This window comes from Rana temporaria (genome assembly GCF_905171775.1).
Source record: "Rana temporaria chromosome 9 unlocalized genomic scaffold, aRanTem1.1 chr9z, whole genome shotgun sequence".
Taxonomy (NCBI): Eukaryota; Metazoa; Chordata; class Amphibia; order Anura; family Ranidae; genus Rana; species Rana temporaria.
The window spans coordinates 14167-31089 of record NW_024404484.1 but is presented as its reverse complement, the minus strand read 5'-3'; positions in this window follow the sequence as shown (position 1 = coordinate 31089).

Below are 16923 nucleotides of genomic sequence, written 5' to 3'. Positions count from 1 at the left end.
TAATGTGTATGTGACATCATAGTGGAGAAATCCCGGGCTGTGATTGGTCAGATGTGCAGTTTCATTCTGAATTTAAACTCGGATGCAGTTTTTGTTTTACGGAAATTCGAATTTCTGATTTACAATCCGAACCGAAATCTCAGCCAATCGGAAACAACGGAAAAGGGACAGAATTAGAATTCATTGACTTTGTTTTCAAATTCGAATCGTTTTCGGAATAGAATAAAAAAATGAATAAAATTAAACAATAAAACAGAAAATAAAAGAATATATATTTTTTTTATTCTATTCTTTTATTTCCTGTTATTGTTTAATTTTATTCATTAAAAAAAAATACAGAATATAACAGAAAAGAATAAAAAATGAAACAGAAAATAAAGGAATACAAATAACTAAAATGGAATAAAATATAAAAATAATATAACCGTCTTCTGAAATTGGAATTTCAAACGGAAAATATTTGAATACATAAAGAGAATAAAAAAAAAATACTAGAATAGAATTAAAAAAACAACAACATAGAAAACAAATCATATAAGCATTTACCAAAATTCAAATAGAATTCATTTGATAGATTAGAATAGAAAATAACAATAGAATAATAAAAACACATCCACTGGCAGATGTGGGAAGTACAATTATATTCTGAGCAGTGATGACTTCTCCCCCCCAATGTACCCCAATTAAAGGGACCGCCTCCTAATCTGTAGTCACACTCCGCCCACTCTCAGTACCAGATGAAGGTCAGACGGTATTGTCAGGTCTCCTCTCTATGGAGATCGGTGACGCGGAACGCACAGCGGAGGGTAATATGAGACAGCAAAGCACATTCTATATTCTGGGTCACCCCGATAAAAACCCGACACCGAGCGTCTCTCTGTGCGAAGAGGATCGGATCCTTCCTCCGAGGATTGTCAGGGGGGGAGATAAAATGAACGCTTAATGGGGGAGATTTACCCACTGATATCACACGGGCCGGGGGCAGAGGTCACGGTGTGAGGACGACGAGATCAAATCAATCAACTGAACATCCCAGAGAGAAGAACGTGATTGGTCACAATCTAATCTTCCAGTCTGTGACCCCCTGCTGGAAATGTCCCCGAGAACCCCTTTTTTTTTACGCCCCATCCTCTATGCCTACCCCCCCCCCCCCCATGCTCCTAGAACCCTTCCTTTATGCATAACCCCTCCCAGGACCCTCCCTCTACACCTAACCCCCCCCAGGACCATTCCTCTACCCCTAACCCCCCCCAGAACCATTCCTCTACACCAGGGATAAGCAATTAGCGGACCTCCAGCTGTTGCAAAACTACAAGTCCCATCATGCCTCTGCCTCTGGGTTCATGCTTGTGGCTGTCAGAGTCTTGCTATGCCTCATGGGAATTGTAGTTCTGCAACATCTGGAGGTCCGCTAATTGCATATCCCCGCTCTACACCTAACCTCTCCCAGGACCCTTCCTCTACACCTAACCCCTCCCAGGACCCTCCCTCTACACCTAACCCCTCCCAGGACCATTCCTCTACACCTAACCCCTCCCAGGACCATTCCTCTACTCCTAACCCCTCCCAGGACCATTCCTCTACTCCTAACCCCTCCCAGGACCATTCCTCTACTCCTAACCCCTCCCAGGACCATTCCTCTACACCTAACCCCTCCCAGGACCATTCCTCTACTCCTAACCCCTCCCAGGACCATTCCTCTACTCCTAACCCCTCCCAGGACCATTCCTCTACTCCTAACCCCTCCCAGGACCATTCCTCTACCAACCCCTCCCAGGACCATTCCTCTACACCTAACCCCTCCCAGAACCATTCCTCTACTCCTAACCCCTCCCAGGACCATTCCTCTACACCTAACCCCTCCCAGGACCATTCCTCTACTCCTAACCCCTCCCAGAACCATTCCTCTACACCTAACCCCTCCCAGGACCATTCCTCTACTCCTAACCCCTCCCAGAACCATTCCTCTACACCTAACCCCTCCCAGGACCATTCCTCTACTCCTAACCCCTCCCAGAACCCTTCCTCTACACCTAACCCCTCCCAGGACCATTCCTCTACTCCTAACCCCTCCCAGAACCCTTCCTCTACACCTAACCCCTCCCAGGACCATTCCTCTACACCTAACCCCTCCCAGGACCATTCCTCTACTCCTAACCCCTCCCAGGACCATTCCTCTACTCCTAACCCCTCCCAGGACCATTCCTCTACTAATCCCTCCCAGGACCATTCCTCTACACCTAACCCCTCCCAGAACCATTCCTCTACTCCTAACCCCTCCCAGGACCATTCCTCTACACCTAACCCCTCCCAGGACCATTCCTCTACTAACCCCTCCCAGGACCATTCCTCTACACCTAACCCCTCCCAGAACCATTCCTCTACTCCTAACCCCTCCCAGGACCATTCCTCTACACCTAACCCCTCCCAGGACCCTCGCTCTACACCTAACCCCTCCCAGAACCATTCCTCTACACCTAACCCCTCCAGGACCCTCGCTCTACACCTAACCCCTCCCAGGACCCTCCCTCTACACCTAACCCCTCCCAGGACCATTCCTCTACACCTAACCCCTCCCAGGACCATTCCTCTACTCCTAACCCCTCCCAGGACCATTCCTCTACTCCTAACCCCTCCCAGGACCATTCCTCTACTCCTAACCCCTCCCAGGACCATTCCTCTACACCTAACCCCTCCCAGGACCATTCCTCTACTCCTAACCCCTCCCAGGACCATTCCTCTACTCCTAACCCCTCCCAGGACCATTCCTCTACTCCTAACCCCTCCCAGGACCATTCCTCTACTAACCCCTCCCAGGACCATTCCTCTACACCTAACCCCTCCCAGAACCATTCCTCTACTCCTAACCCCTCCCAGGACCATTCCTCTACACCTAACCCCTCCCAGGACCATTCCTCTACTCCTAACCCCTCCCAGAACCATTCCTCTACACCTAACCCCTCCCAGGACCATTCCTCTACTCCTAACCCCTCCCAGAACCATTCCTCTACACCTAACCCCTCCCAGGACCATTCCTCTACTCCTAACCCCTCCCAGAACCCTTCCTCTACACCTAACCCCTCCCAGGACCATTCCTCTACTCCTAACCCCTCCCAGAACCCTTCCTCTACACCTAACCCCTCCCAGGACCATTCCTCTACACCTAACCCCTCCCAGGACCATTCCTCTACTCCTAACCCCTCCCAGGACCATTCCTCTACTCCTAACCCCTCCCAGGACCATTCCTCTACTAACCCCCCCAGGACCATTCCTCTACACCTAACCCCTCCCAGAACCATTCCTCTACTCCTAACCCCTCCCAGGACCCTTCCTCTACACCTAACCCCTCCCAGGACCATTCCTCTACTAACCCCTCCCAGGACCATTCCTCTACACCTAACCCCTCCCAGAACCATTCCTCTACTCCTAACCCCTCCCAGGACCATTCCTCTACACCTAACCCCTCCCAGGACCCTCGCTCTACACCTAACCCCTCCCAGAACCATTCCTCTACACCTAACCCCTCCCAGGACCCTCGCTCTACACCTAACCCCTCCCAGGACCCTCCCTCTACACCTAACACCACCCAGGACCATTCCTCTACACATAACCCCTCCTCTACACCTAACCCCTCCCAGGACCCTCGCTCTACACTTAACCCCTCCCAGGACCCTTCCTCTACACCTAACCCCTCCCAGGACCCTTCCTCTACACCTAACCCCTCCCAGGACCCTCGCTCTACACTTAACCCCTCCCAGGACCCTTCCTCTACACCTAACCCCTCCCAGGACCCTCGCTCTACACCTAACCCCTCCCAGGACCCTCGCTCTACACTTAACCCCTCCCAGGACCCTTCCTCTACACCTAACCCCTCCCAGGACCCTTCCTCTACACCTAACCCCTCCCAGGACCCTCGCTCTACACTTAACCCCTCCCAGGACCCTCGCTCTACACCTAACCCCTCCCAGGACCCTCGCTCTACACCTAACCCCTCCCAGGACCCTCGCTCTACACCTAACACCTCCCAGAACCATTCCTCTACACCTAACCCCTCCCAGGACCCTCGCTCTACGCCTAACCCCTCCCAGAACCCTTCCTCTACACCTAACCCCTCCCAGGACCCTTCCTCTACACCTAACCCCTCCCAGAACCCTTCCTCTACACCTAACCCCTCCCAGGACCCTCCCTCTACACCTAACCCCTCCCAGAACCATTCCTCTACACCTAACCCCTCCCAGGACCCTTCCTCTACACCTAACCCCTCCCAGGACCCTCGCTCTACACCTAACCCCTCCCAGAACCCTCGCTCTACTTCTAACCCCTCCCAGGACCCTTCCTCTACACCTAACCCCTCCCAGGACCCTCCCTCTACACCTAACCCCTCCCAGGACCCTCCCTCTACACCTAACCCCTCCCAGGACCCTCCCTCTACACCTAACCCCTCCCAGGACCCTTCCTCTACACCTAACCCCTCCCAGAACCATTCCTCTACACCTAACCCCTCCCAGAACCCTTCCTCTACACCTAACCCCTCCCAGGACCCTTCCTCTACACCTAACCCCTCCCAGAACCCTTCCTCTACACCTAACCCCTCCCAGAACCCTTCCTCTACACCTAACCCCTCCCAGGACCATTCCTCTACACCTAACCCCTCCCAGGACCCTTTCTCTACACCTAACCCCTCCCAGGACCCTTCCTCTACACCTAACCCCTCCCAGGACCATTCCTCTACACCTAACCCCTCCCAGGACCCTCGCTCTACGCCTAACCCCTCCCAGAACCCTTCCTCTACACCTAACCCCTCCCAGGACCCTTCCTCTACACCTAATCCCTCCCAGAACCCTTCCTCTACACCTAACCCCTCCCAGGACCCTCCCTCTACACCTAACCCCTCCCAGGACCATTCCTCTACACCTAACCCCTCCCAGGACCCTTCCTCTACACCTAACCCCTCCCAGGACCCTCCCTCTACACCTAACCCCTCCCAGGACCATTCCTCTACACCTAACCCCTCCCAGGACCATTCCTCTACACCTAACCCCTCCCAGGACCCTTCCTCTACACCTAACCCCTCCCAGGACCCTCCCTCTACACCTAACCCCTCCCAGGACCATTCCTCTACACCTAACCCCTCCCAGGACCATTCCTCTACTCCTAACCCCTCCCAGGACCATTCCTCTACTCCTAACCCCTCCCAGGACCATTCCTCTACTCCTAACCCCTCCCAGGACCATTCCTCTACTCCTAACCCCTCCCAGGACCCTCCCTCTACACCTAACCCCTCCCAGGACCCTCGCTCTACACCTAACCCCTCCCAGGACCCTTCCTCTACACCTAACCCCTCCCAGGACCATTCCTCTACACCTAACCCCTCCCAGAACCATTCCTCTACTCCTAACCCCTCCCAGGACCATTCCTCTACACCTAACCCCTCCCAGGACCATTCCTCTACTCCTAACCCCTCCCAGAACCATTCCTCTACACCTAACCCCTCCCAGGACCATTCCTCTACTCCTAACCCCTCCCAGAACCCTTCCTCTACACCTAACCCCTCCCAGGACCATTCCTCTACTCCTAACCCCTCCCAGAACCCTTCCTCTACACCTAACCCCTCCCAGGACCATTCCTCTACACCTAACCCCTCCCAGGACCATTCCTCTACTCCTAACCCCTCCCAGGACCATTCCTCTACTCCTAACCCCTCCCAGGACCATTCCTCTACTAACCCCTCCCAGGACCATTCCTCTACACCTAACCCCTCCCAGAACCATTCCTCTACTCCTAACCCCTCCCAGGACCATTCCTCTACACCTAACCCCTCCCAGGACCATTCCTCTACTAACCCCTCCCAGGACCATTCCTCTACACCTAACCCCTCCCAGAACCATTCCTCTACTCCTAACCCCTCCCAGGACCATTCCTCTACACCTAACCCCTCCCAGGACCCTCGCTCTACACCTAACCCCTCCCAGAACCATTCCTCTACACCTAACCCCTCCCAGGACCCTCGCTCTACACCTAACCCCTCCCAGGACCCTCCCTCTACACCTAACACCACCCAGGACCATTCCTCTACACATAACCCCTCCTCTACACCTAACCCCTCCCAGGACCCTCGCTCTACACTTAACCCCTCCCAGGACCCTTCCTCTACACCTAACCCCTCCCAGGACCCTTCCTCTACACCTAACCCCTCCCAGGACCCTCGCTCTACACTTAACCCCTCCCAGGACCCTCGCTCTACACCTAACCCCTCCCAGGACCCTCGCTCTACACCTAACCCCTCCCAGGACCCTCGCTCTACACCTAACCCCTCCCAGGACCCTTCCTCTACACCTAACCCCTCCCAGGACCCTTCCTCTACACCTAACCCCTCCCAGGACCCTCGCTCTACACCTAACCCCTCCCAGGACCCTCGCTCTACACCTAACCCCTCCCAGGACCCTCGCTCTACACCTAACCCCTCCCAGGACCCTCGCTCTACACCTAACACCTCCCAGAACCATTCCTCTACACCTAACCCCTCCCAGGACCCTCGCTCTACGCCTAACCCCTCCCAGAACCCTTCCTCTACACCTAACCCCTCCCAGGACCCTTCCTCTACACCTAACCCCTCCCAGAACCCTTCCTCTACACCTAACCCCTCCCAGGACCCTCCCTCTACACCTAACCCCTCCCAGAACCATTCCTCTACACCTAACCCCTCCCAGGACCCTTCCTCTACACCTAACCCCTCCCAGGACCCTCGCTCTACACCTAACCCCTCCCAGAACCCTCGCTCTACTTCTAACCCCTCCCAGGACCCTTCCTCTACACCTAACCCCTCCCAGGACCCTCCCTCTACACCTAACCCCTCCCAGGACCCTCCCTCTACACCTAACCCCTCCCAGGACCCTCCCTCTACACCTAACCCCTCCCAGGACCCTTCCTCTACACCTAACCCCTCCCAGAACCATTCCTCTACACCTAACCCCTCCCAGAACCCTTCCTCTACACCTAACCCCTCCCAGGACCCTTCCTCTACACCTAACCCCTCCCAGAACCCTTCCTCTACACCTAACCCCTCCCAGAACCCTTCCTCTACACCTAACCCCTCCCAGGACCATTCCTCTACACCTAACCCCTCCCAGGACCCTTTCTCTACACCTAACCCCTCCCAGGACCCTTCCTCTACACCTAACCCCTCCCAGGACCATTCCTCTACACCTAACCCCTCCCAGGACCCTCGCTCTACGCCTAACCCCTCCCAGAACCCTTCCTCTACACCTAACCCCTCCCAGGACCCTTCCTCTACACCTAATCCCTCCCAGAACCCTTCCTCTACACCTAACCCCTCCCAGGACCCTCCCTCTACACCTAACCCCTCCCAGGACCATTCCTCTACACCTAACCCCTCCCAGGACCCTTCCTCTACACCTAACCCCTCCCAGGACCCTCCCTCTACACCTAACCCCTCCCAGGACCATTCCTCTACACCTAACCCCTCCCAGGACCATTCCTCTACACCTAACCCCTCCCAGGACCCTTCCTCTACACCTAACCCCTCCCAGGACCCTCCCTCTACACCTAACCCCTCCCAGGACCATTCCTCTACACCTAACCCCTCCCAGACCCTTCCTCTACTCCTAACCCCTCCCAGGACCATTCCTCTACTCCTAACCCCTCCCAGGACCATTCCTCTACTCCTAACCCCTCCCAGGACCATTCCTCTACTCCTAACCCCTCCCAGGACCATTCCTCTACTAACCCCTCCCAGGACCATTCCTCTACACCTAACCCCTCCCAGAACCATTCCTCTACTCCTAACCCCTCCCAGGACCATTCCTCTACACCTAACCCCTCCCAGGACCATTCCTCTACACCTAACCCCTCCCAGAACCATTCCTCTACACCTAACCCCTCCCAGGACCATTCCTCTACTCCTAACCCCTCCCAGAACCCTTCCTCTACACCTAACCCCTCCCAGGACCATTCCTCTACTCCTAACCCCTCCCAGAACCCTTCCTCTACACCTAACCCCTCCCAGGACCATTCCTCTACACCTAACCCCTCCCAGGACCATTCCTCTACTCCTAACCCCTCCCAGGACCATTCCTCTACTCCTAACCCCTCCCAGGACCATTCCTCTACTAACCCCTCCCAGGACCATTCCTCTACACCTAACCCCTCCCAGAACCATTCCTCTACTCCTAACCCCTCCCAGGACCATTCCTCTACACCTAACCCCTCCCAGGACCATTCCTCTACTAACCCCTCCCAGGACCATTCCTCTACACCTAACCCCTCCCAGAACCATTCCTCTACTCCTAACCCCTCCCAGGACCATTCCTCTACACCTAACCCCTCCCAGGACCCTCGCTCTACACCTAACCCCTCCCAGAACCATTCCTCTACACCTAACCCCTCCCAGGACCCTCGCTCTACACCTAACCCCTCCCAGGACCCTCCCTCTACACCTAACACCACCCAGGACCATTCCTCTACACATAACCCCTCCTCTACACCTAACCCCTCCCAGGACCCTCGCTCTACACTTAACCCCTCCCAGGACCCTTCCTCTACACCTAACCCCTCCCAGGACCCTTCCTCTACACCTAACCCCTCCCAGGACCCTCGCTCTACACCTAACCCCTCCCAGGACCCTCGCTCTACACCTAACCCCTCCCAGGACCCTCGCTCTACACCTAACCCCTCCCAGGACCCTCGCTCTACACTTAACCCCTCCCAGGACCCTTCCTCTACACCTAACCCCTCCCAGGACCCTTCCTCTACACCTAACCCCTCCCAGGACCCTCGCTCTACACTTAACCCCTCCCAGGACCCTCGCTCTACACCTAACCCCTCCCAGGACCCTCGCTCTACACCTAACCCCTCCCAGGACCCTCGCTCTACACCTAACACCTCCCAGAACCATTCCTCTACACCTAACCCCTCCCAGGACCCTCGCTCTACGCCTAACCCCTCCCAGAACCCTTCCTCTACACCTAACCCCTCCCAGGACCCTTCCTCTACACCTAACCCCTCCCAGAACCCTTCCTCTACACCTAACCCCTCCCAGGACCCTCCCTCTACACCTAACCCCTCCCAGAACCATTCCTCTACACCTAACCCCTCCCAGGACCCTTCCTCTACACCTAACCCCTCCCAGGACCCTCGCTCTACACCTAACCCCTCCCAGAACCCTCGCTCTACTTCTAACCCCTCCCAGGACCCTTCCTCTACACCTAACCCCTCCCAGGACCCTCCCTCTACACCTAACCCCTCCCAGGACCCTCCCTCTACACCTAACCCCTCCCAGGACCCTCCCTCTACACCTAACCCCTCCCAGGACCCTTCCTCTACACCTAACCCCTCCCAGAACCATTCCTCTACACCTAACCCCTCCCAGAACCCTTCCTCTACACCTAACCCCTCCCAGGACCCTTCCTCTACACCTAACCCCTCCCAGGACCCTTCCTCTACACCTAACCCCTCCCAGAACCCTTCCTCTACACCTAACCCCTCCCAGGACCATTCCTCTACACCTAACCCCTCCCAGGACCCTTTCTCTACACCTAACCCCTCCCAGGACCCTTCCTCTACACCTAACCCCTCCCAGGACCATTCCTCTACACCTAACCCCTCCCAGGACCCTCGCTCTACGCCTAACCCCTCCCAGAACCCTTCCTCTACACCTAACCCCTCCCAGGACCCTTCCTCTACACCTAATCCCTCCCAGAACCCTTCCTCTACACCTAACCCCTCCCAGGACCCTCCCTCTACACCTAACCCCTCCCAGGACCATTCCTCTACACCTAACCCCTCCCAGGACCATTCCTCTACACCTAACCCCTCCCAGGACCCTTCCTCTACACCTAACCCCTCCCAGGACCCTCCCTCTACACCTAACCCCTCCCAGAACCCTTCCTCTACTCCTAACCCCTCCCAGGACCATTCCTCTACACCTAACCCCTCCCAGGACCCTTCCTCTACACCTAACCCCTCCCAGGACCCTTCCTCTACACCTAACCCCTCCCAGGACCCTCCCTCTACACCTAACCCCTCCCAGGACCCTCCCTCTACACCTAACCCCTCCCAGACTCATTCCTCTACACCTAACCCCTCCCAGGACCCTTCCTCTACACCTAACCCCTCCCAGGACCCTTCCTCTACACCTAACCCCTCCCAGGACCCTCCCTCTACACCTAACCCCTCCCAGGACCATTCCTCTACACCTAACCCCTCCCAGGACCATTCCTCTACACCTAACCCCTCCCAGGACCATTCCTCTACTAACCCCTCCCAGGACCATTCCTCTACACCTAACCCCTCCCAGAACCATTCCTCTACTCCTAACCCCTCCCAGGACCATTCCTCTACACCTAACCCCTCCCAGGACCCTCGCTCTACACCTAACCCCTCCCAGAACCATTCCTCTACACCTAACCCCTCCCAGGACCCTCGCTCTACACCTAACCCCTCCCAGGACCCTCCCTCTACACCTAACACCACCCAGGACCATTCCTCTACACATAACCCCTCCTCTACACCTAACCCCTCCCAGGACCCTCGCTCTACACTTAACCCCTCCCAGGACCCTTCCTCTACACCTAACCCCTCCCAGGACCCTTCCTCTACACCTAACCCCTCCCAGGACCCTCGCTCTACACTTAACCCCTCCCAGGACCCTCGCTCTACACCTAACCCCTCCCAGGACCCTCGCTCTACACCTAACCCCTCCCAGGACCCTCGCTCTACACTTAACCCCTCCCAGGACCCTTCCTCTACACCTAACCCCTCCCAGGACCCTTCCTCTACACCTAACCCCTCCCAGGACCCTCGCTCTACACTTAACCCCTCCCAGGACCCTCGCTCTACACCTAACCCCTCCCAGGACCCTCGCTCTACACCTAACCCCTCCCAGGACCCTCGCTCTACACCTAACACCTCCCAGAACCATTCCTCTACACCTAACCCCTCCCAGGACCCTCGCTCTACGCCTAACCCCTCCCAGAACCCTTCCTCTACACCTAACCCCTCCCAGGACCCTTCCTCTACACCTAACCCCTCCCAGAACCCTTCCTCTACACCTAACCCCTCCCAGGACCCTCCCTCTACACCTAACCCCTCCCAGAACCATTCCTCTACACCTAACCCCTCCCAGGACCCTCGCTCTACACCTAACCCCTCCCAGAACCCTCGCTCTACTTCTAACCCCTCCCAGGACCCTTCCTCTACACCTAACCCCTCCCAGGACCCTCCCTCTACACCTAACCCCTCCCAGGACCCTCCCTCTACACCTAACCCCTCCCAGGACCCTCCCTCTACACCTAACCCCTCCCAGGACCCTTCCTCTACACCTAACCCCTCCCAGAACCATTCCTCTACACCTAACCCCTCCCAGAACCCTTCCTCTACACCTAACCCCTCCCAGGACCCTTCCTCTACACCTAACCCCTCCCAGAACCCTTCCTCTACACCTAACCCCTCCCAGACCCTTCCTCTACACCTAACCCCTCCCAGGACCATTCCTCTACACCTAACCCCTCCCAGGACCCTTTCTCTACACCTAACCCCTCCCAGGACCCTTCCTCTACACCTAACCCCTCCCAGGACCATTCCTCTACACCTAACCCCTCCCAGGACCCTCGCTCTACGCCTAACCCCTCCCAGGACCCTTCCTCTACACCTAACCCCTCCCAGGACCCTTCCTCTACACCTAACCCCTCCCAGAACCCTTCCTCTACACCTAACCCCTCCCAGGACCCTCCTCTACACCTAACCCCTCCCAGGACCATTCCTCTACACCTAACCCCTCCCAGGACCCTTCCTCTACACCTAACCCCTCCCAGGACCCTCCCTCTACACCTAACCCCTCCCAGGACCATTCCTCTACACCTAACCCCTCCCAGGACCATTCCTCTACACCTAACCCCTCCCAGGACCCTTCCTCTACACCTAACCCCTCCCAGGACCCTCCCTCTACACCTAACCCCTCCCAGAACCCTTCCTCTACTCCTAACCCCTCCCAGGACCATTCCTCTACACCTAACCCCTCCCAGGACCCTTCCTCTACACCTAACCTCTCCCAGGACCCTCGCTCTACACTTAACCCCTCCCAGGACCCTCCCTCTACACCTAACCCCTCCCAGACTCATTCCTCTACACCTAACCCCTCCCAGGACCCTTCCTCTACACCTAACCCCTCCCAGGACCCTTCCTCTACACCTAACCCCTCCCAGGACCCTCCTCTACACCTAACCCCTCCCAGGACCCTCCCTCTACACCTAACCCCTCCCAGGACCCTCCCTCTACTCCTAACCCCTCCCAGGACCCTTCCTCTACACCTAACCCCTCCCAGGACCCTTCCTCTACACCTAACCCCTCCCAGGACCCTTCCTCTACACCTAACCCCTCCCAGGACCCTCCCTCTACACCTAACCCCTCCCAGGACCATCCCTCTACACCTAACCCCTCCCAGGACCATTCCTCTACACCTAACCCCTCCCAGAACCCTCGCTCTACTTCTAACCCCTCCCAGGACCCTTCCTCTACACCTAACCCCTCCCAGGACCCTCCCTCTACACCTAACTTCTCCCAGGACCCTCCCTCTACACCTAACCCCTCCCAGGACCCTCCCTCTACACCTAACCCCTCCCAGGACCCTTCCTCTACACCTAACCCCTCCCAGAACCATTCCTCTACACCTAACCCCTCCCAGAACCATTCCTCTACTCCTAACCCCTCCCAGGACCCTTCCTCTACACCTAACCCCTCCCAGGACCCTTCCTCTACACCTAACCCCTCCCAGAACCCTTCCTCTACACCTAACCCCTCCCAGAACCCTTCCTCTACACCTAACCCCTCCCAGGACCATTCCTCTACACCTAACCCCTCCCAGGACCATTCCTCTACACCTAACCCCTCCCAGGACCCTCCCTCTACACCTAACCCCCCCAGAACCATTCCTCTACACCTAACCCCTCCCAGGACCCTTCCTCTACACCTAACCCCTCCCAGGACCCTCCCTCTACACCTAACCCCCCCAGAACCATTCCTCTACACCTAACCCCTCCCAGGACCCTTCCTCTACACCTAACCCCTCCCAGGACCCTCCCTCTACACCTAACCCCTCCCAGGACCCTTCCTCTACTCCTAACCCCTCCCAGAACCCTCCCTCTACACCTAACCCCTCCCAGAACCATTCCTCTACTCCTAACCCCTCCCAGGACCATTCCTCTACACCTAACCCCTCCCAGGACCCTTCCTCTACACCTAACCCCTCCCAGAACCCTCCCTCTACACCTAACCCCTCCCAGGACCCTCCCTCTACACCTAACCCCTCCCAGAACCATTCCTCTACACCTAACCCCTCCCAGGACCCTCCCTCTACACCTAACCCCTCCCAGAACCCTCCTCTACACCTAACCCCTCCCAGAACCATTCCTCTACACCTAACCCCTCCCAGGACCCTCCCTCTACACCTAACCCCTCCCAGGACCCTCCCTCTACACCTAACCCCTCCCAGGACCCTTCCTCTACACCTAACCCCTCCCAGGACCCTCCCTCTACACCTAACCCCTCCCAGGACCCTTCCTCTACTCCTAACCCCTCCCAGAACCCTCCCTCTACACCTAACCCCTCCCAGAACCATTCCTCTACTCCTAACCCCTCCCAGGACCATTCCTCTACACCTAACCCCTCCCAGGACCCTTCCTCTACACCTAACCCCTCCCAGGACCCTTCCTCTACACCTAACCCCTCCCAGAACCCTCCCTCTACACCTAACCCCTCCCAGGACCCTCCCTCTACACCTAACCCCTCCCAGAACCATTCCTCTACACCTAACCCCTCCCAGGACCCTCCCTCTACGCCTAACCCCTCCCAGAACCCTTCCTCTACACCTAACCCCTCCCAGGACCCTTCCTCTACACCTAACCCCTCCCAGAACCCTCCCTCTACACCTAACCCCTCCCAGGACCCTCCCTCTACACCTAACCCCTCCCAGAACCATTCCTCTACACCTAACCCCTCCCAGGACCCTCCCTCTACACCTAACCCCTCCCAGAACCCTCCCTCTACACCTAACCCCTCCCAGAACCATTCCTCTACACCTAACCCCTCCCAGGACCCTCGCTCTACACCTAACCCCTCCCAGGACCCTCCCTCTACACCTCTAAAGCCCGCAGGAATCCCCCCCGCAATGGTTATATTGGATTTTATTAGATCTGGAAGAATTGTCTCCACCATAAACTGACCCCGCCCTCTTCTCGTGTATTTCAAGGACGTCCCATTGGAGGAACATTCTTCTCATGTTTACATTTCTATACATAACCCCGCCCCCCACACACACGAGATTGTTTTATTTTTAACCCATGGCGTCCTCATCCCGACCTCCACAGAGGTGACCCAACAGCCTCCCGCCCGCTAAGCTCCACCTATATTTGGCGAGGGGGTGTGGCAGCCAATTCCTCAATTTACAAACTGGATCGATCCGGAATCTCCGTCTCTTAGCAACAGCCAAGGTCAGCGCCGCGCGACGCCGTCTACATCGTGTGCGCTGCTGCCCCCCGGTGGTGTGCGACGGACCGACCACCTTCTGCATCACCTCTATAGACAGGGCCTGGAAAAAGTATTCACACCCCTCTATATACAGAGACAGGAAAAAGTATTCATACCCCTCTATACACAGAGACAGGAAAAAGTATTCATACCCCTCTATATACAGGGCCTGGAAAAAGTATTCATACCCCTCTATACACAGAGACAGGAAAAAGTATTCATACCCCTCTATATACAGTGACAGGAAAAGGTATTCACACCCCTCTATATACAGAGACAGGAAAAAGTATTCATACCCCTCTATACACAGAGACAGGAAAAAGTATTCATACCCCTCTATACACAGAGACAGGAAAAAGTATTCATACCCCTCTATACACAGTGACAGGAAAAGGTATTCATACCCCTCTATACACAGAGACAGGAAAAAGTATTCACACCCCTCTATATACAGAGACAGGAAAAAGTATTCACACCCCTCTATACACAGAGACAGGAAAAAGTATTCATACCCCTCTATATACAGAGACAGGAAAAAGTATTCACACCCCTCTATACACAGTGACAGGAAAAGGTATTCACACCCCTCTATATACAGAGACAGGAAAAAGTATTCATACCCCTCTATATACAGGGCCTGGAAAAAGTATTCACACCCCTCTATATACAGGGCCTGGAAAAAGTATTCACACCCCTCTATACACAGAGACAGGAAAAAGTATTCACACCCCTCTATATACAGAGCCTGGAAAAAGTATTCACACCCCTCTATAGACAGAGCCTGGAAAAAAGTATTCATACCCCTCTATAGACAGAGACAGGAAAAAGTATTCACACCCCTCTATACAGGCATACCCCGCTTTAAGTACACTCACTTTACATACACTCGCGAGTAAGGACATACCTGTGAGTGTATGTAAAGTGCCTTACAAGTACTTTACAGACATTTTGCAGCCGCAGCAGAAGGAGCTGAAGCTCCGAGAGCATACCCCACCCTGTTCCAGTGTGCCCCTGACACCCCCACTACAGCTCCTGACACCCCCACTACAGCTCCTGACACCCCCACTACAGCTCCTGACCCCCCACTACACCCTAGAAGTGAAAAAAGGTATTGTTTCACTTTAAGTACATTTTCGTTTTACATGCATGCTCTGGTCCCATTGTGTACTTAAAAGTGGGGTATGCCTGTATACAGAGACAGGAACAAGTATTCATACCCCTCTATATACAGAGGCAGGAAAAAGTATTCATACCCCTCTATATACAGCCTGGAAAAAGTATTCATACCCCTCTATACAAAGAGCCTGGAAAAAGTATTCATACCCCTCTATATACAGCCTGGAAAAAGTATTCATACCCCTCTATAGACAAAGTGCCACATAATTGTGAAGTGGAAGGAAAATGATACAAATAAATCTGTGAAAAGTGGGGGGGGGGGGGAATTTGTATGGCGCCCCCTTTACTCTGATAACTAAAATCTAGGGGAACCAATCGCCTTCAGAAATCACCTGATTAGTATTTATTTGTATCATTTTCCTTACGCCTCACAATTATGTGACACTTTGTGTCTCTCACAGAAAATCCCAATAAAATACATTTATGTTTCTGGGTGTAACAAAATGTGGGGAATATCAAGGGGTGTGAATACTTTTTCCAGGCTCTGTCTATAGAGGGGTATGAATACTTTTTCCAGGCTCTGTCTATAGAGGGGTATGAATACTTTTTCCTGTCTCTGTCTATAGAGGGGTAGGAATACTTTTTCCAGGCTCTGTATATAAATCTGCTCCATCATATATCTCTGGTGCTGCCCCCTGGTGGACCACATTGTATATACAGTGGATATAGAAAATACTCCTACTCGCCTGAAATGAAGACAGACACAGTTGTTGTTTTATCAGGATGTATTTACTCCGTACAACTTATAACATCCAAGTAAAAAACACCAACATGTCAGAGAGAACAAAATCACTGAGTTGGGCTGTGGGGTGCAGGTGATGTGAGGGGGGCTGTGGGGTGCCAGTGATGTAAAGGGGGGAAGAGGGCTGTGGGGGGCATTGATGAGAAGGGGGGCAGGGCTGTGGGGGGCAGTGCTTTGGAAGGGTAAGGAGGGCAGAGGACACTGATGTAAGAACAGGATTTAGATATAAGGGGGTGCAGGTGATGTGAAGGGGGGGGCAGGGCTGTGGGGGATGTGAGGGGGGCTGTGGGGTGATGGGGGCTGTGGGGTGCCGATGATGTGAGGGGGGGCAGGGCTATGGGGTGCAGGTGATGTGAGGGGGGCTGTGGGGGTGCAGGTGATGTGAGGGGGGGGGGCAGGTGATGTGAGGGGGGCTGTGGGGGTGCAGGTGATGTGAGGGGGGGGGGCAGGTGATGTGAGGGGGG